The following is a 21,261-nucleotide window of genomic DNA, read 5'->3' on the forward strand; positions in this document are numbered from 1 at the left end:
TCCAAGCCTGTCATTCGATGGATGACAAAGTTAGTCTCCAGATGACAAGTGACTATTTTGGAGTCTCCTAACCATTCCCATTTGTGAATATGTATGTACAAGCACACCACACACACACACACACACACACACACACACACAAGCATATATGCACAGGCTGGCTCTGGAGGGGTTCACCAAGAGAGTGCTTGCTTCTGAGGACAGGGGCCTCTGGGGGGCCGGAAGCTGACGTTCCCTGAGTGTCTCTGCATCCAGTTGTGGCCCTGACCCTGTGTACCTTTGAGTTCTTCAGTTATAAGAATCAAATTCTCAGAAGTCCACCAGGTAGTGAAAAGCCTTGGAGTGCCCTCCTGCTTCTTAATGCAGGCACAGAAGCCCTAAGAGGATCCACAACCTGTGGTTTTATAGCTGTCCATCTGAGCCCCCTGATGTGCAGCCAGAGTCCTGGACATCCAGCCTTGGCTCCTGGGCAGCTGACCACCCACTGTTCTGTTCTGGGGTGGTCTGGGTGGGGGAAATGTGGGCCTGACCCAGAGTCCTGAGGCTGGAGGCCTGGGCCACCCCTGTCTGCTCCTTTCTGGCCAGGGACTCCTCATGCACAAGGCAGTGTCTGGGCAGCTCCCTATCCTCCTGTGAACCAGGGCCTCTCCCAGGAATTTCAGGGCCGCCCTGCAGTCGGGGCTGAGCTGCTCCCCCAGGCTCTATGTGCCGAGTTGGCAGCTCCCTAGAAACATTTCCTCCCCCTTCTTTCTGACACATGGGGTGGATTCCCTGTTCCATCCCTGCCCATGAGTGTCAGGGGTTATGTGAGTTGAGTCCTGCAAGAGCATCGTGCTTGGTGACCCTGACGGGACGGGGAAGAAAGGCTGAAATCCATCTTTCTCTCAAAGCTTTTGATCTCGATTCTGGTGCAAAGCCCTGTCCCTCATTTCTCCTAGCCCATTGTCACATCTGGTGACTGTTAGGGCCCAGTTACTGCCTTTTGGAGGCCATCTAGTTCAATTGTAAGGTTTTTTTTTTTTTTAGCTCAGTGACCACTTCAGGAAACATCAAAGTGTTTATGGGACCCCCTTTTGTTTCTCCATTCAAAATGGAAAGAGGCGTGTTGAGCCACGGCGGCAGGGGCAGGTGGGGGTGTATCTTCTTACCCCTGGGCTGTCCACCCTTTCGGACAGAAAGCTGTGGGTGTTCTGAAGCCGGCTTCCGTCTCTTCCTGCTCATCAAGAGCTTCTTACTATTCATCTAATTCCTTGTTCCCAGGTGAGGGAAGCTGAGGCCCGGAGTGGACATGGAGCACGTGTGGGAGAGGCTCTGTGAAGTGGGCTTCGGGTGAGTGAGACACTGTTACCCCAAAACAACCACAACAACCACAACAACCACAACAACAGTCGTCAGGGCGAGAGGCGGCTGCTGCCAAGTGTGGGTGTGTGTCCCGGCTGCCTTGGGAAGGCCCAGGGGTGTCTCCTCTCTTCCTGAGGGCAGCACCGGCCCTGTGGCCTTTGTATTCCTCCTTGGCTCCAGATGTATTTTGAAATTTAAATGATAAAGCAAACAAGCCCTTTAGAAGCTGTAGAAGACTTGCGGGAAACCTCTCCAGGGTGGTTTTGGGAACCAGCGGAGGCCAGGGTTCCTTTTAAGCACTGGGAGAGAGGGACATTGAGGAGACTGCGTCGCAGAGTGAATGGCTGCATTCATCCCACGAAGCTCAGCGGCCGAGCCGGAAGATGATGCCCGTCCTCCCGGACTCACCCTTTTATGTATGTGCTTGTGGCCAATTTGTCTTCCCTCAAAATGGAGAGCTGACAAGATGGGCTATTTTTTCCTGTTAAAAATAATTACATGCCATTCCAAGTTCCGCGCCTCAACCAGTTAAAGCTTTTTGGATCTTTTGCCCAGAATGTCTTCACAAGGTAAGCTTGTTCGTGTAGGAGCCCAGTGTAATAATGATGACTCAGGTCAGGGACTACAAAGGACTCTGTGATGAGCAGAAAAATAATTATTGCATATATTGTATATAATAAAACCTTTAATATATATATTAAAACATATCTCTGTATATTAGATGGGTGGTCCCAGCAACAAAGATGTACAATGCAGCTGCAGAAAGAAGCCTTCCTCCATTGCTTTTAAGTGTGCTCTTAAAGCGATTGGTAGCTGGTTCCTTTCTCCTTGGTAACCAGAGCTTCCCAGAAACCCTTTCCAACAGAAGAGCTGCTGACGCCTTGTAAGCAGGAAGAGCTTCCAGGTGTTGCTTCTCAGGCCTTGCTTTAAAGTTTTTATTTTTATTTTTATTGAACATCAGTTCTATTAAAAAAAATAGTGGCTGCTTAGTCCTTATCAAGAACTTGCTCTTTGGAGTCCGATGTGGAGTCTGATGAGGTTTGAATCTCTGCTGTGTGCCACGTATCAGCTTTGTGAACTTCAGCAGGGGACATCTCTTCTCCGATGCTTAGTGTCCCATCTGTAAAGTTAGAACAAGAATTCTGTCTTCATGGGGTGTGGGCATGGACTGGGGAGAGTGTTTATAAAACGTGTGATAGTGTCCTAGGGCTGCCATTGTAAATAGCCACAAAGTGGGTGGCTTTCAATAGTGGACGTTTAGCAGGGCATGATGGCACACACCTGTAATCCCAGGGACTCCAGAGGCTGAGGCAGGAGGATCACAAGTTCCAGGCTAGCCTGGACAGCTTGGTGAGATGTTCAGCAGCTTACTGAGACCCATTTTCTCCCTGTCCTCCTGCAAAAAAAAAAAAAAAAAAAAAAAAAAAAAAGATTTATTCTCTCACAGTTCTAGAGCTAGAAGTCCAAACTCAGGGTGTCACAAGGGCCACGTTCTGAGGGCTGTCCTTGCTCTGGTGGTGGCCGGCCACCTTTTGTGCTCCTGGGCTGGAAGCTGCATGGCTGTAGTTTCTGCCTCCATCATGGTCTGACCTCTCCCCATGGGTGGGAGTCTCATCTCTTCTTCCTGTAAGGGTGCTAGTTGTTGGATCAGGGCCCACCCTGATCTAGCGTAACCTCATCTGAACTGTTTATCTCTGTGAGGGACCTATTTCCAAATTTGGTCACCTTCTGAGGTTCTGGTTAGACATGAATTTTGCAGAGACTTTATTTGACCCCAATGTCGAGGCCTAATGGATAACATCCTAGCCCATGCCCGCATTTGATATTTTTATAATTGTCACTTGCTAGAGGCACGGATAGACATTTATCAGGTAGGATGGCAGCAAGCCACTTATTTGAGGAACAGAAGGAGGGCCAGATGGAGAAGTGGAGTTGTAGGGTGTGGTGGGACAGTGGTTAGAGAGGAGCTTGTGGTGTGGAGGGTGACAGTGGAGGGGGGCAGCATGCTGGTTGTTACTAGGGAGAGGGGTGGTGGCCTGGCAAGTGGAGAGACAGTAGTAGATTTAAGTGTTTTGGGGTGGGGTTCCTAGAAGGCCTTGCTCATGAGTTGGATTTGGAGAGTGAGAAGGGTGAATCAAAGATGACTCCATGCTTGGCTTCAGAGGCTGGGTGTCTTGAATGGAGGTGGAAGGATGGGGAATAGAAAGTTCTGCTGGAAAATGGTAGGCAATCAGCAAGAGGCTTTTGGAATGACGTATGAGCATTCATTCTCTGAAAATGGCCGTGAAGGAGTCTGCTGCAAGAAGAGGTGGGGGTCACACACTGTTGGATGAGATGAGAGAATTCCCATACTGCGTTGACTCGGTCCAAGATTGTTTGATGTCCATGGAGTTATTTAATGAATCATGGTGTCCATTGACATTCTGGAACACAAATACAACCATCTTGAGCAGAACCTGCCCCTCTGCTCTCTCTGTAGGAGGACCGTGGGCAACAGGATGGTGGTTGCTTTTTAGCTCACTTGGCTGCTTTGGGCCCTGGTCTTTCCTGGTCACTGTACTTGATGGGGGTTCCTTGGGTTGAGGAGAGGTGGCATGCTCTGGGGTCTGGGAGGGCAAGTCTGACCCCAGGCTTGTGAAGTGAATTGGGCTTTTATGGCCTTTGCACAGGAAGTTCTGGCTCAATTACCTGCTGTGTGCACACAATCCCTTGGGGGAATGATAAATGGGATGGTACTCCCAATGGCTGCTGAGGGATTCAGCTGGATTCCGCAGGTCAGCCTTGGTCAACAAGCAGGCATTCCGCAATCCTCTCTGCCTTGCACAGTCCTGCCTGGGGACTCTGAGGCATTGTCTGCATTCCTGTCATAGAATCGCTAATGAGGCTGGTTGACAGTGACTGCAGGGACACACCACTCCCTCTGCTGTCCACTCCAGCTCCACCTTTGGGGTAACACCATCCTCCCTCCTGTTTGTATGGTGCTGGAGAGAGGACCCAGAGCCCTGTGCAAGCACTCTACCATGGAGCTGCGTCCCCAGGCCTGTGTCCCTCCTGCTCAGCCCAGTCCTCTCCTGTCTGCGCTGGCCTGGCCTGAGCTAGCCCAGCTGGGCAAACGGATTTTGACCAAATGGACAAATTATTTTCCAGAAACCACTTTGTGGATCTCAGGATCTTGGCTTTGGGCTTTGGCTCTGCCTGGCCCTAGAGGTATATGAAGCTGAGCCCTGAGGGCCAACTCGTGTATCCTACTCATTTATCAGCCGTCTAGTCCAGTGATTCTGAAATTTTAACTGACATCTGCATCACCTAGAGGTCTTGTTGAAACCCCCCACCCCTACCCCCAGGGGTTAGGGTGAGGCCTGAGGATTGGCTCTCTTAATAGCTCACAGTGATCCTGAAGTTAAGGACCTTGAAATAAAAGGTTGGAATTTGAATGCAGATAATGAGACGGGCCAAGATGCACAAGGAAACCCCAGATCCGTCCTGAGGCAGTGGAGTCCCTCGCAGAGGCTCAGCTGAGGAGGGTCTAGAGGAGGGACCATGGACAGAGGTGGGGAGGTGAAGGGACCGACATGGGAGCCGGTGGGGGCAGGCAGTCTGGCTGGAGCTAGGGAGGATGGTCCTCCTGTCAGGGCAGAAGTGTGGAAGGAGCTGGCCCTGCCACAGGGAGGGTGCCCCAAAGTCCTACTTTTGAACTCTTCCTCATCGGCCCTCCTGTGGACTGCACTCACCCAGCAGCCAGTTCTGGGGTCTGCAGGCTTCTGCTCTCTGGGCACTGAGTGGACAGTGGGCTGAAGGTGGGGCACGGGGTAGCTGGAGGGTAACCCAGAGTTAGGAGGGGAGTGAGCCGGGGAGGGGAGGCTGGGAGGGGAGGCCACACCACACAGGGTCTTCTGCTTTGTTAGGAGGGATGTGCAGCCAGTGGAAGGCTAGAACAGGCCTGTTCAAATAGGGCTCTGCCATCCGGAGAACCTGCCTCCATGGTGGGGGTGGGCAGGTCCCCTTCTCTCCCCTCCTCCAGGCCCCAGAGCCTGACTTGGGGAGGAAAAGGCCCTTTCCAGCCCCACCCCGACCCTCCATGAGCTGTCTGCCTGATCACACGGAGGGCCTGCCAGCCCTGAAAGACAGGAAGGGAAAGGAGCATCTGCCTCCAAAGAGGAGATTCTAGAAGACTTGAGAACCATGTTTTGATTAGAGCATTTAACTCTTTACCCTGGTGGAGAGCTTCTGCGGGCTGTCCCCAGAGACTGGCCAGTCCCATTAGGATCTCTGAAAGCTGTGATATTGTGTGGGATGCTGGGAGACAGGCTCAGAGGGGCTAAGGGTGTGGTCTAGTCATGCTGGCCATCCTTGGTGGACTCTGCCCCGTCATGGCTGTGCTTCTGCAGAACAGGATGCCCAGATGCTCTCTTGTCTGGTTGGGTTCTCTGGGGAGGTGGCACCCAACTGGCTTTGCCCATGCAGGATGCTGGTCCAGCCCAGCCAGGGAATGAAAGGTGGGTGGTGGGGTGTGTGCTCAGGGCAAGCTGTGGCCAAGTCTCTTGGTGAACTGGTCCCTGTGGTGTGCCCAGGAGAGGCCCACATGCCCACTGTTTGTTAGGCAGGGGTGGGCTCAAATGTTGTACAGTCCCAGCAGGTTCTGCTGCTGGGTCCCAGGTGACCAAGTCACCCAGAAACCCCTTGCAGGCGGAAGTCCTTTGTCACTTTTTTTTTTTTTTACCCCTGAGCTTGCTCTGGGATGGATGATTTGCGACACAGGGCTTGGCATCTTTGAACCTCAGTCTCTATATACTTGTCACATGAAGACAATGTACAGAAAGTCATGGATTTACGATTTTTAAAATGTTAAGATCTTCAGAATTTAAGATGGTGCAAAACCCATACATACTGAGTAGAAACCACATCTGAATTGTGAGTCCTTTCCTGGGCCAGTGATAAGCAACACAGTCCTCCTCCTCCATCAGGAGCTGACCTCTGGTGGTCCACAGGTGGGGGGTTGGATGCACTTTGACTTTTTTTCAGTTTGTGAGGGTTACTGGATGGAAGCCCATTGTTAATGGAGATGGATCTGTACATCAAAGGGCCCTTGGGAGCAAGGGGTGAGGTGCTGGGCCGGACCTGACACAGTCCTGCTCAGTAAATTCTCCTTCAGCTCAGTACTGGATCTTCCTGTACCTCTCATGGCAGGAAGGAAGGGGCGGCAGGTGCTACTGTCCTCATCCCATAGGAGGGCAGATTAGACCTGGAGACGCTAAGGAGACACTGAGACTGAGGTGGGTCCCCTGGTGGAGTCCAGGTCTTGGCTCAGGCCTCCTGATCCCAGAGGTGTACACCTGTGTTTCTAATTTCAAAGGCACATTAGTGCATTTTAAGTTTTTTTTTTTTAAAGAGAGAGAAAGAGAGAGAGAGAGAGAGAGAGAGAGAGAGAGAGAGAGAGAGAGAGAGAGAGAGGGGGAGGGAGGGAGGGAGGGAGGGAGGAGAGAGGAGAGAGAGAATTTTTTAATATTTATTTTTTTTAGTTTTTGGCGGACACAACATCTTTGTATGGTGCTGAGGATCGAACCCGGACCACATGCATGCCAGGCGAGCGCGCTACCGCTTGAGCCACATCCCCAGCCCCTTAAGTTGTTATTATTTTTAAATTGTTCTATCACTTATTTATATTTGTTATTTATTCATTTTTGATTTATCTTTTGCCAAATTGTTATTATTTACCTATTTAGTTAAGGTGTGTGGCCCTTTAAACTATTATGAAAGCGGTGTATTATCAATTCCTGTTATTTTATGCTTTCCCCAATTACCTTTTGTGTGTGTGTGTGTGTGTGTGTGTGTGTGTGTGTGTGGTGCTGGGGATTGAACCCAGGGCCCGTGCAAGGCAAGCACTCTACCAGCTGAGCGGTATCCCCAGCCCCCCGGATTACCTCTTTATTGATTTTGAATTTCTAAGCAAAACTAAAGATCTGTTTTGCTCTTTGATGGGAGCCTGGTCTGCCGAAGGGTCAGGCAGGACCGACCCTACCTACCACCCAGGGTCGGCATAGGGTGAAATCAGGTATGCCCCAGCAGAGATGTGCCCTGGGAAGCTACTGCCCACCTACCTAGCAGGGGCTCTGGGTATTCTTCATGGTTCCTTGGGGACCCTCCTGACCTCTGAAATACGGACATCTAGGATTGTGAAAGGACCCCACTGGCATTGCTTAGCTGTGAATGGGAGAGCTACCCAGGGAAGGCAGTCCCCGTGTCCTCTCACGATGGGTGGTGGAGGACTTGTGGGGGGGGCAGAGCTGAGGCTCTGGGCAGCAGCAGGGTTGTGAGCACTTGTGTTTGAGGTTGTGCATCTACTCACTTGGCTCGCTTCCTTCCTCCGCCTTGCCCAGGGGCCTCGGGTGCCTCCACAGCCCGCACAACTCTCTTGCAACCTTCTGATCCTCAGCTTCTCAGTGATACCTCTGGCACCACCTCCTCCAGGAAGGCCTCCCAACTTCCAGCTGCTCTGAACGGGGCCTTTCTCATGGTCTTGCATCTGGTTGTATGTCTGATCCACGGACTTAACTTCTTGGGGATGAACCTGGGTGTTCTGTGCTTGTCTCGGACTGGGACAGTTCCTGGAACCCAGCAGGTGCTTCTGCTGGGGTCACCTGAGTAATAAGACCCAGCGCTCTTCTGGAAACTGGCAGGAGCATAAATAATGCATCACGTCAGCTATGCAGACGAACTGTCGGGTGTTTTGGGGGAGGAGTCTCAGTAGACTTGATATATGTAGAGTGGGGTGTTCTGCCTGCCCCTCCGCCACAAGGCCTCCTGAGGATTTGTGTGTGAAAGGTTTTCAAAGTGGACGTCTCTCTGGCACCTGTGGTTTTCTCTCTGAGCAGAATTCCTAGGAGTGGTCCCTCCTGTTTGTCACAGTGTCCCCTTCCCATCCAGCCTGCATTTTGGAAAGCCTGGTCCCCAGCGGGGCTGCGGGGCTCCAGTCAGTCTTGGGATGCAGGGGTGTTCCTTTATCAGCCTTTCCAGGTGCACATTTCGCATCCACCCAGGGTCGCACTGATGCTTACAAGCTGTGAACGAGAGGTCATAAGAGCAAACAGCAACTGGTCTCACAATGTCTGTGGCATACAGAGAAAGGACACAGAAGGGCATTTCCTCTCTGCTTGCACCATGGACCCGGATCCTTGGCTGGGCTTCAAGGTTGTGGCGGGCAACTGTGCTGCCCTTGGTCTTCCCTCTGCTGTGTGGGGCGCCTTGCCTCTCTGGTCCTCTCCAAGTAACAGACAACACTCTCGGAGGCTCTGCTTGTGTCTAAAACCTTCTTTCAACACTGTAGCACAGCTGGGCTTTCCTTTCTAGAACCACCCTTTTTCTTACCCTTGCATCCCTACTGTGTGCTCCCTCAGACTCCCCTTCCACGCGGGCTTTCTCCTGGATAGTCAGCTCTGTGAGGACTGGAGCCCGAGTCATGTGTGCCCAGGTAGCAACGTGCAAAAGCACTTGTGTGTGTGCGTAGAGGGAGGGATGCCCAAGAAACCAGCGCAAGTGGCGACTTGTGCACCTGGGTGAGCGACAGCAGGAGGGGGGAGACAGTGGGCATAGGAGGGGCGAGGAGCCTGGAGAGGGAGGCCACAGAGGTGAAAGGCCAGTTCTCATCCCATCATACCAAGGGTGCATACTGTTGGCACATCACGAACAAATCCCGGTTAGGTATCCTCATGAAATACTTGAGCAGTGAGGAGGCAAAGTGATTCCCCTGGTTCCAGCCTGCTTGGGTTTGAATCCTGCTGTGTGATCTGGAGGGTGATATTGATCTCTCTGGGCCTCAGCTCTCATCTGTAAACAGGGAATCTTGACCTACTTCATAAAGTTGAAGTTTTAAATGAGTTCCCATATGTCAAGTGAATAGTGCAATTTTGGGCTTACGATGTCAGGATTAAGGGGGTAAAGCCCTCTTATCTGCTATGGCTCATCACTGAGCTGATGCTCTCTCCCCCTCCTCATCCACACTGCAGCCCAGCACCAGGTTCTGGCCACTTGTAGCCGTGTCTTCTGATGACTTGGCTGACCCTTTAGATGGTGGAACCCATGAGGGGCTTGGTCCTCTGTGCCTGTGGTGTCCAGTCAACGTGGAGCCGGTTCTCAGTGAGCTGTGGCCTGGGGTGGCTCTGGCTGGCATGCAGCAGGGTCTTCTCTCAGATCAGGAGAAGTCCGCCCAGTGAGGTTCTTGAGCATCCCCTGAGGGCCAGAGCCCTGACGTCTGCTGTGGAGGGAAAGTGGGTCTTGTGGGACCTGAGCTCCAGGTGAGGAGGCGAGGTTTGACTCATCAAAGAACTCACAGCAGCACGGGAGAAGAAAGCCCTGCCTAGGGGGAGGCCCTCAGGGTTTCCGGAAGGCTGCCTGGAGGAGGTGGACTGTGGGGGCCAATGGGGCTCTGGGCTCTGCTGGTAGGAGGGCAGAGAGTTCCACAGGGGATCAACTCCACACTGAGTGCAGGGACTGGGGTGTGACTGACCTCTAAGCTGGTGGGGTGTCACCGAAAGCTCAGTGATGACAATCCAATAATGAGGGCACGATTTTGAGAAAAAAAGGAAAAAGAAGTTTTACTGCTTTACTAGATAAGGAGGAAAACACAGAGGACTCCTCTCCCAGAGGCGGGGATTCTGGCCATCAGGGGAGCAGGGGGTTTTAAAGGGGGGAATCGAAGGCTGCCCTCCCTGTGTTCTGTGTCCAGAGTTGGGATCCACTTGTTAATTTGGGAGATGGTCACTTCTGAGATCTTCTGGTGCCATCCCCAAATCTGAGTAACCCTGTTCCTGTGGTGGGCGTGTGCTCAGGGACAGAGGACTCAGCCTAGGATGGGGAAGAAAGGTGATCCTGCTTCCCAAGAGAGAGATTAGGAAGGGGAGGGAGTCAGGGAAAGAAGAGAAAGAAGCGTCTGTTTCAAAAATAAGCCGCGGTGGCCGAGTAGCAAGGGCTGTGGTCAAAGCATAAAGTGGACGTCTGTTGGGGGCAGGGGTTGGGAAGAGCAGCAGGATGCTATTTAGGTCTGTGAACATCACACAGAGCACTTTACGCCACAGTCCCCATTGTCCCTCGGGGCTGTGCCCTTGGCCGTCCTGCACTTTTCTTCCTGGGTTCTCTCTCTTCCTCCCCAGAAGCCAGTGCGCAGCAGCCTGGCAGTAGCCTGGCAGGGAGGCCGGCTGGTATCCAGGCCATTTCCTGCCCCCAGGGGCCACCCACCCTGTCCGATCCTGCCGCCTTCCTTGCCCTCCACCCTCGCAGGCATGACCTCACCCGCAGCCGGGAAGCCGGGCTCGGTTTCCCCGCCTGCTGTTTACCCTGGCGCAGCAACAGGCCCGTCACTTGGCACTACTGGCATGCCAGGCGCGTGAGTCGCCCTCAGTGGGCACAGGCAGGCGGGCGGGGGACATTCCTCCTGACTGAGTCTCCTGGCACGGGACCCCCTGCTTCTGGAGGCAGGCAGGCGCTTGGCACAGGGGAGCTGAGTCATATCCCCGTAGTCCAGCTGGCCTCTGAGTCACCGTGTAACCCTGGCCTCAACAGTGAGCCCTTTGTGGGACCCTGGTGGGCTTTCTTGCTTCTAGAAGCATTTAAAGGGGATACACTGGCATTTGAACCTCTTTGCTGCCGGCCACCCTCGAGGTGTCTTGCCCCCTGATCCCTCTCCAGGTCTGTGCCTGGGCTCCAGGAATTCACCCCCATCTACCTTTTGAATTCAAAAGTTCAGTTCAGGGAGGAAGCTAGGGTGGTGACCCAGCCTGCAGAGGCAGGAGCGAACTGGGCAAGATCTCTGCTGCCACAGGAGCTGCCTGCAAATCTCTTTCCTATTTTGTGAGCATCTTGAGAACCCAGCCCTGTTCCCAGAGGAGCAGGTGCAAGAATAACATCTGTATGTGGCCTCCTGCAACCCCCCTGAGCACGCACTGATGCATTCATTCCTTCCTGACCCAAAGACTTCACACCATCTTCTACCCAATTCATTGAAGAAACTGAGGATCTAGTAGGAGAAGATACAGACTCGGAGTCACAGAGCCGGACAGCAGCTTCCTGGAATTTGACTATGACTCCCCTGACTCAGTTTACTATTTTAACCCTCCCCCCGATTCAAGTTTGTCTTCCCCCCTCCCTCTTTTTTTTGAGTGGTTGCTGAAGTCTTCCCTGAGGACAGCAGCTGTCCTACAGGAAGATGGCTATTAAGGGAAGACCAAAGTGTCATTAGGAGACTGCTGGTATTGTGGATTGAGCTGCCTGCTGAGCCCTGAGGCCTTCTGGTTGCAGAGAGAGCTGCTGGGGGCCTTGGCAGTGAGGCCCCCCCCCCCAGGCTTTGTCTTGGGTGGGGGTTGGGTAGGTGGAATTAAGGCCATTCTTTGTCCCCGAGGGGGAAGCTGTGTTGGTTGGATTTGTTTCTGCTGTCCTTGGTGGTCTCACATATCAAGAGAGGAGATTGGGCTAGATCAGTGTTTCTAAAGCACAGTCCCTTCCCTTCCTCCCTTCCTGGTAGGGGCATCTGCTTAAGGCTTAGAGCTGGTACCTGCCTGTGTAATGACCTCCCCAGGCCAGCTTTCCTGGTCAAGCTCTGAGAAGCTGTGAGGCCTTCCAGCTCTTCAGTGTGTGTGGAGGGGAGAGGAGTCAGGAGGAGGGGCTACTGCTCAGAGCTGAATGGACGGGAGGACAGGGATTTATTGGACTTGTGTTCAAAGAAAACAGTTTTCCTTTGAATTAACCTCTAACCTGAAGCTGGTCACTAAGTAGGTGCTAACGAGGCCTCAGGTTACCTTCTGTGGAGGTTGCCCGATGGAGAGAGGTCATAGAAATGGACACTTTTCGAGGTTGGGCATTTTGAATATAGTTGAAAATTTGACCGATGTGGGAATAGTTTCGTTTTGATGGATGCTTTCGAGTCTTTTTGGTAAAGGAATGATGGTGGTACCAGGGTTTCTGGGACTGTGGTTGGCATATGGAAGGTGGCCAATACAGTAGTTTTGAATGAAGTCTATGTAGAGCAAGTCTATGTCCTTGAGCTTTACCTGGCTCCTTTCTCTAGTGACTTCACCCCAAAATTCTTTTTTGGGGGGATACACCGGGGATTGAATTCAGGGACACTTGACCACTGAGCCACATCCCCAGCCCTATTTCATATTTTACTTAGAGACAGGGACCCACTGAGTTGCTCAGCACCTTGCCATTGCTGAGGCTGGCTTTAAACTTGCGATGCTCTTGTCTCAGCCTCCCGAGCCACTGGGATGACAGGCGTGTGCTACCGCATCCAGCCTGAAAATTCATTTTTAATGGCACTTTTAAATGAGAGAAAAACTTGAGCTTGTTGGTAGCTGACTGCCTCATTTGGGGCCATTTCAGAGGAGGGCTTGGCTGCTCCAGCCTGACTGTACCCTGTATCACTGGAACACAGAGAACCAGGAGCTTCTCACCTTGTTAGGCAGGAGAAGAAAAAACAGGAGCAACCCACCTGGTGCCCACCCGCTGCCAGGCACGATGGTACCCAGTCTGGATTAAAGAGCAGTGTGTCACAAGCACGTTGCTTGTGGTCACACAGCGGCCCAGGCAGAAGGTGTCTTTTGAGTTTGCTGTCTCCCTTCTCCCTTGGACTGCAATATAGGAGAAGCTGTGAGGTTGGGACAGAAATATCCACTGCCAGCCCCTGGACTCTTGGTGCAGATGTGAGTCCCACTGAGATCTTGGCTGCCCTGGTTCTGTTGAAGTCCGTGTGGGCTCTCTCCGAATGAGCCAGTCAGAGCTGGGCTTTTGAGTCCCCTGGAGTTGCCTCTTGGGCCTGCTGATGAGTGAACCTTCCCTGGCCTCAGTTTTCTTGCCTGTAAAATGCAGACAACACCTTGTAGGTCAAAGTTGGTGAGATTCTCATGCACGCAGTCTGGTACCCTGGAGGCCCTCGGCAATCATTTGTTCCTTTGTCTCTACAAGTAGAGAGGCTGAGTCACAAGTCCTGAGGGAGATGGCTTTCTCTGTCCTCCTTAAATGTGTCATCTGGCCCTCCATACGCTTGTATTATCTGGGTGTGGTACGCCCCAGGAGTAATGCCGCTGTACAAGCTGATTGGTGACATAAACCCCTGAGAACACCTCCTCTCACACTGGGAACACACCTGGCTCGGAGCTGCCCTGGGTGCCCAGAACTGGGGATGCTCCAGGGCTGCAGGGAAGGGCATGTGAATCTGGGCGGGGCCACTTCCTGGAACCACAAGGTTGCTCTGGGAAGGGACTTGGCCCTGGGCAGCCTCAGCAAGACAGGAGCTGGTTTGGTGCTGGATGCCAGGCTGCCTTCCAGCTGCGGGCGCCGGGGTGCAGTGTGGGAATGGGCGACTCTCCTGACCACCGCCACCAGAACAAAAATCTCCCTGAAGGAACCTTCAGAATCAGGGAGAGGGCTGTGAACTCCAGACCAGCACCTTTAGGGAAAAGGACGGAGGGAGTTTAGGAGCTGTTGAGCACTGCCACCTCGGCGGACCCACCAGGTCAGATGGTGGTGACAGGCCGTCACACAAAGAGCTGGACAACAGACATGATGAGCTCTCTGTCCTGTCCAGCTGACCGCTTTGCCAGATGGCCGTTTCCCTCCTCCTGTGTGACCTTCTCACCAGCAAGGAAGCTTCTTGCAGGGTGTCCTTCACCTTGAAACACACACCAGGTGCCCTTGGATGCCCCACAGGCAGGATGTGACATCTTGGGATGTCACTGTGGATGTGCCACCCAGCCTTCCTTCTCTTCCCTCAGCTGCTGTCGTGTTGCTTGGGAAGCTCGTCCTTCTTCCTAGTGATTTCCCTTTAAGATCTGATGGTCACCCTCCTACCGCTGTCCTGGGGCGCTCTGCTGGAGATGTGGCTGCCGGGAGCCAGCCTGGTCTCCTCTGACAGCTCCTTTTCTGGTATGAAACCAGGCATAAAATCGAGTCACTTTATTTAGCACAGTCTGGTAGGTGCTAGAATCGACATACTGACGGGCACACAGGCGTGGAGGGCAGCAAGGGGTCACCTTGGGTGGCCTGGGGACAGTTTCCCAGGGAAATTGCCTGAACTGAGTCCAGAGGCTGAATTGGTTTCTTGGAGCCAGAGCAAGGAGACAGAGGCTCCCAAGAGGATCTTGGGATGTGTTCATAAAGCAGAGAGGCTGGTGGGCCTGGCGGGAGGCCCCACCTGCAGATGCTGGTTAAATCATCGTCACCTTGTCAACTCAGTGGTCCGTACTTAGTATGGTCTTCTTTGGCTGTCCTTCCCAGGAGTGCTTCCTTTGAACCTGTGCCCTTGTCCAGGGTCCTAGTCTGATGGGGTCAGCAGTCAGGGCTCAGGACCGTGTAGAGGGTCACCCCTTGGTTGGGAGTTCTGGCTGTTTCCCTTCAGCCTTAGGCCCATCGTTGTTCAGGTCACTCACAAAATTAAGGGGGACCTTAACAGGGAGATGAATTTTGTTTTATTCTTTGGCAGAAACAGAAAACACAGGCAAGTGGAAATTCAGCAGTGTGCAGCCCCGTGCTGGTGGTAGCAGCTGAGTGCCTTGCTCTCTTGCTTCCCGAGGCTTTTGAGTTGATTTTTTTAACTTAATGTTCTATCATCACCTTCTCCTGGTGTCATTGGAAGCTTATAAACTTGTTTTGAGTGTCTTTACCATATTTATTGTGTACCCGCCCAGGAAAGTGCTGCAGAGCTGGTTTTCGCTCCTCTGTGAAATGGGGTGAGAACCTCTCCTGGGCGCTGCTGTGAGGGGAGGGCAGGGAGGCTCTACTTGGAGCCTCCCTAGGATGGCCAGTGCAGGTGCAGGGTGATGGCCAGCTGCTGCCGGTCACTGTTGTCATCATCATCCAGTGGCTACGGCAGGATCCTTTTCTTGGCAGAGTGCCCCCCCCCCCCAACAGGAACTTGATGGTCTGCTTCATTCAGTCAGATTTATTTTGAGGCTATTTCACCAGTAGCCACTTTAGACAGTGGGGGGGGGGGTAGGGTGGGGCGGCCCTGGGAGCCACCTCCTGAAGTTGGAGGTTCTAATTAATGCAAAATTCTTAAGGCAGGAAGGGATTCAATCCTTGGCAGACGACCCAGCACAAGAGACACCACAGGCAAACAGCCACAGCTAAGAAATGAAGAAGCGCAACCCAACCAGTATCTGGTTATAAATTTAGGGTGACTTTTCTGCGACTCAAGGTGTGGCTGGCCAGCTCTTCCTGTTTATCACCTGTTTGTGTTTTGTAAACGGGTCATTTCCTATGGAGCTGTTAACAACTTTTTCCCCCTCATTGATTTGTAAGATCCTGATTAACTTTGGAATTTTGCGGATGTTGGGGAGAGGGCAGCCCAGGCGTCCTCTTTGTTAGGCATGCTGTTGCAGGATTGAGGCTCCATTTCCATGGGGGACATTTTTTTTTTTTTTTTTTTTTTTTACAATTCTGGATCTGTGGGAGCAAAACCATGTTTTGCAAGTGAATGCCAGGACCTGCCCCATCCTCCTGGGAAGCTGTCACTTTTAAATGTTTCTCCTGTGAGTCGCATTTGCACAATTGCTCTCTTCCTCATAAACACACACACACACACACACACACACACACACACACACACACGCATAATCCCCGCAAACTTCCAGTCGTCAGTGTAAATATCACCTGAATAGTCAGGCAGTCAGATCCCTAAATTAGCTTTGGAGGAGCCCCCTTCTTCAGTATTCTGACTTGGAGAAGTGATTTGAGAGCAGATCACGCTGCGTTTATAGTGTGGAATGGGTCAACATCCAGCAATGCTTAGCAGCTGAAACCCAGAGTGGTGCAGTGTCCTGCCTGTGGTCACTCAGATTGAATGTGGCGGATCCCACACTTGACCAGATGTCTGGGCCTGGGCTCTGGTGGTGGGGGAGGGGAAGGTGCAGGGCAGGTACCCTTAGCACCTGGGTCAGGGCTTTGCTTTAGCGTCTAGGTGAGTAGACACCGGCCACCTTGCTGAGTGGCAGGGCCTTGTTCCTGTGGCCTTGGCCATTGGTCATTTTGGGTTAATGAGAATGGGGTGATATCCAGGGGGAGGTTGGGACTGTCTTCCAGGTGGGGGCCCAGTGACTGCTGCTGCGTTCGTTCTCTGATGGGGCATACCTAGGCAGCATGGCTTCCCTGGGCCTGCCTTTGCCAAGCCAAGGGACGACACCAGCAAAAAGCTCTGGTTCACCAGCTCCAGGTCCTGCCCTGCTGGCAGGAGGAGCACAGGTGTCTGGTGGCTGGAGAGAAAGTCCACAGTGAGTGCTGGTCAGGTAACATCGGTGTGGGTTGGAATGCTTGGTTCCTGGGTGGGCCAGGGCAAAGGAGGCCTCCTGGTGGATGGGAGAGGCCTGCTGGCTAGAATCCACGTGCCACCAGTCCCCTGCTGTGTGAGTTTGGACATGCTATTCACTTCTGGGAGCTGTAGATTCTTTTTTTAAAAAAATTTTTCAACATTTATTTTTTAGTTGTAGTTGGACATAATACCTTTATTTTATTTATTTATATGTGGTGCTAAGGAACCCAGAGCCTCGCACGTGCTAGGCGAGCATTTTACAGCTTTACAGCGGAGCCACAACCCAGCACGCCCCCCCACCCAGCCTTTGCTTCTTGACTGTCAAATGGAACTCGTGAAGCCTGCTCTCTGAGTTTGTGGGCAGAATTCTGTGACGGACTGCCTCTTCCTGGCCTGGCTAGGTGTCAGTGGATATTGGTTTCTTTCACAACTGACCCAGGCTGGATACAGCAGATTTCTAATATTGGGAAGTCCTCAGTGGAGGCAGTAAGATCTGAGATGCAGATCCTTCTGTCCACCAGAGCACCAGATATGGGTACCAGAGGCACCCCTGGGCTGGGAGGGACCCCCCCAGAGACTTAGTACACAAGTCCAGAACCACACTGAGTTCTTGGTCCATGTGGGACAGTGGAGCCTGCTGACTTGAAGACCAGATTTGTGTCCATTCTATAGGTATGGGTGGCCCAGGCTTCATCCTGAAGTGGGCATCTGGTCACTCTACCCCAGTTTGGATGAGAATCCTTAGGATGAGGAGGGAGTTAGAACCATCTGGAGTGACTGGATCAGGGTGAGTACCAGTCCAGCAGGGTAGGTTCCAGCCTGGGGGCTGTGCAGATATTAAACAGCAGTTCACAGACATTGGACTATATGTGGGTGTCATTGGCAGAATATTCATTGGCAGGCCCTCCTCCTGGGCCTGGCAAGGTGCTAGTGAATGCAACCTTCCTGGAGAGCCCCTGAAGGTCGTTCCTGCACACCCCTGTGTGGGTACAGATGACACTGGCCACTCAGGCTACACAGGCACTACGCTCTGTGCTGCTGACTGCACCATCCCAGCGCCCTGGGCCATTTTAAAATAGGAGGCACATAGTGACTGTGCAAATACAGTGTGCATATGTGTGGCCTTGGAGTAGGGTGACGTTAAACATCTCTTTCAACCCAAGCCAGTCAGCTCACCCATTTTCATCCCCTGGCCCTGGGTGTGTGGGCTGCTCACCTGATGGTGACTGAGGATCAACACCCTTCTTGATCCTGCTCACAGCTGCCTGCAGCCTTCCTCAGTCTTGTTCACCTACAGTGCTAGGACTGACTGGCCTGGTCGCTGCCTGGGCTTGTTTTTGTCCTTGGCCAAGGTCAAGTTGTGCAGAAAGAGGAAGGAGAGGGACGCCTGGCCTAGGAAGCAGCCAGCGAGGGTCCTGGCTTCAGTAGCCCTGGGGTCTCGGGTAGCCAGTCTGCCTGCCAACCTTTTTTTTTTTTTTTTATTTGTGCAAACTGGACTCACCCACTCCACTACTTGGAAATTCCTCCCCAGGAAGAGGAGGGAGGTGCCAGGAATTCAGGAATTTTGTGGGTGGCCTTGCCTGTGATGTGATATGCACATTCCTCCGTGGTAGCCTGGGGTCTGCCAGCATGTGACACCTGGCTGGAATGACAATGAGGGAGGATGCTCTGCAGTCCTGCCCCCTCCCCTCCCAGGATGCTCTGCTGATCCTGCACTTCCTTCCTGCATTTCCATGCCCTCTCCCTTCCTCTCCCACAAAGCTGGGCTATTGGGATGGTAATGCCCTCTGGCTTAGCCCTGGCCCCACAAGAAAAATGGGCCTCTGGGACTGTCCTTGAGGCTGTGCAGACTCATTTTTTATGCAGATATGTTGGAGGCTGCTGCAGTGACTTGGTGAGTTGGAGAGAAAGAGACCTGGAAGCTAAGGTCCTCTGACATGTCACCCTTTATGGTCACCCACCCCCTTACCCCCTAACAAAATCACCCTGTGCTGGATCTCTGGAGGCATTATGTTTATGCCTCTCTGATCCCCTCTGTTCTGTTCCCCCATTTTTTTCCTTGGCTTTTAAAATGATTTTTTTTTCTCATTCTAAAGTAATACATTTTGTTTAATAAAGAATTATATAGCACTAATATCAACAAGGCAACTGTTCTAAACCCTTTGCAAATATTAACTCATTAATTCCAAGCGGCCCAGTACACCTGCTGGTACTGAGACACAGAGGTCAGGATGCTTTTCCAGAGGTCATACAGCAGCTTCCTGGTAAAGCCCATGCTGCCCAGCTTTAGGGTCTCTGGCAGGCTGTCCTCCCAGAAGAGAAGACAAAGTTTGCTCTAGCACCCAGACACTAAAGCTCTGCGTATTTACAGTATCTGATGTGTAGTTATGTAGCTATATGGACAGCTATATCATATATCTTAAAACCGTATGATAGTTTATTTTATCAATGCCTTATCATCTGAATGAGTAATGCATTTTTAATGGTCCTGAATATCTGATTTCGTATCCTATTTCTTCTCTGAGCATATTTATCTTTACTTTTGAATGTTTAAGAAACTTTAATTATAATTGCATATTCCTTTTTTTTCTTGGTACTGGGGATTGAACTCAGGGATGTATTATTATTATTATTGAGACAGGATCTCACTAACTTGCAGAGTGACTTCAAACTTCCAATCTTCCTGCCTCAGCCTCTCAAACTGTTGGGATTACGGGGATGCGCCCTGACACCCAGCTTTATATTATCATGCATTAAGCAGTCATAAGGAAATCATGACTCAGCATTCTTATTTCTTATTATTCAATGACAAAATGATAATAATGCTATCAGGTATCATTATTTATGGTACTGGGGATTAAACCCAGGCCTTGTGCATATTACCAAGTACTCTACCACAAAGCTGCATCCCCAGCTTGGGTATTAATTACTTACATCTCATTATTCAATATTAAGCTCTGTAGTATTTGGCTGATAAAACAGATGGACAAATAAGATGCTAGACAACACCACCATTTTCCATTGGGCTCTTTCCTTGTGGTTTTCCTGAGAGCTTAAGGACCTGGCTGGTTTTACCATTACCTGTGACTTCATGACCTGCCACTCTGGGATGAACAGACAGTTGGACCGGGTTGAATTCCTCCCAGTTCGTGTCTGTGGAACCTCAGAAGATGGCATGGCTTGGACACAGGGCTTGTGCAGATGTACTTACTTAAGATGAAGTCCTGCTGGATTAGGGTGGGTCCTCAGCCCAATGACTGGTGTCATACAGATACCCAGGGAAAAGGCCAGGTGACTATGGGGACAGAGCTGGGCATGATGTAGTGACAATCCAAGAAACTCCAAGGACTGAGGAGCCACTGGAGGCTGGGGAGAGGCAGGGGAGGCTCTTCCTTAGAGAAGACACTTTGAATTTGGACTTCTGGGCTCCAGAGTTGGGGGGAATACTCTTCGGCTGTTGTAAGGCGCCCACCTTGTAGCAGTTAGTTATGATGGCCCTAGGAACTAAGCAGTCAGTGCAGGAGGAAACTCCTTTTGCAGGGGTGGAGGTGGGAGGGGGTAGGTGAGGGAGTAGGGGGCGCCTGCCCTTTTCGCATGGGCACTCAGTAAATATTTCTGAGTGAGGGAGGGTTGAAATGTGCTGTGGAACTGGGCATTTCAGTTTGCATTCCCTGCCGCACCGAAAGACAAACACCCTCCCAAGAGGGGAAGTTCCTCCTCCTCCTCCTCCTCCTCCTCCTCCTCCTCCTCCTCCTCCTCCTCCTTGGCCAGGGATCTTGGGCAGGTGGCTTGACCTAGCCAGATTGCTTCGTGGTGGCCGTTACACCTTCATGGCCTCATCTAATTCTGATTATTTCCCAGAGGTCCCACGACCAAGTGGCATTGACGTGTGTACTTGGAGATTGAGTTTTCAGCATGTGAACTTTTGGGGACACATTTAAATCATAGCAATATGAAAACCTTGATGATGAAATAGTACATACACTGCCGTCTTGCCACTCTTGTTCCGGGTCTTATTTGCTGGTCCAGGCCCTTGGGTGGGAGAATTGTGGGGGAGCTGAATATAGCTGAACAGCAATCCTGTGTCACAGGTTAGGAAATCTGGTCTCAGAGAGATCCTTTTGGTTCTGTGGCCACTCTCAAAGGGCGGAGGTGGAGAGGTGGAGGGTCAGGGGAACGGAGGAACTATACTCCCTCCCTTGCTACATGCTTGTCTCTTCCCTTCCTGGCTCCTAAGTTCAGGTGGGGGGGGGCAGAGCCAGGTATATTCAGGTGAGGTCAGGCACCTGGATGCAGCTGGCTGAAGCTGTGTTTGCAATTTTGGGTGCTGGGGGCTGGACTCCTGGTGCCCAGGGACCTCATGCTAATCTGTCCTCAGGAAGAATTTGTCAGGAGCAGGTGCAGTGTGGCTGCCCTCAGCATGGGGTGGGACCTCTGTTGTGAAGGGGAATGGTGAGAATGCACCTCTTTGGTGCTTTTTTACTTACAACAGGAACTGACAACATGTGCTGCCCCAGAGAATATCTGCAAATTTTAGCACCAGGTACTGATTGAGAAACAATATCCAAAGTGTGTGTAGTTTCTTTTCTGATGATATTAAAAATATATGCTCATTAAAAATAACTTGA

The 21,261-nt window shown here is 51.8% G+C and overlaps 1 long non-coding RNA gene across 1 annotated transcript in view; it reads left to right on the top strand.

Moving 5' to 3' along the window:
• LOC308633278 overlaps positions 1 to 21,261 on the top strand; it is a 399,929-nt gene that overhangs the window by 25,085 nt on the left and 353,583 nt on the right. Inside the window, exon 2 of the long non-coding RNA XR_014018743.1 lies at positions 1,261 to 1,910. This is a non-coding gene — a long non-coding RNA (uncharacterized lncRNA). The remainder of the gene's footprint in view (positions 1 to 1,260; positions 1,911 to 21,261) is intronic.

Source organism: Spermophilus citellus (assembly GCF_964194105.1).
Source record: "Spermophilus citellus genome assembly, chromosome: 14".
In the NCBI taxonomy this organism is placed as follows: Eukaryota; Metazoa; Chordata; class Mammalia; order Rodentia; family Sciuridae; genus Spermophilus; species Spermophilus citellus.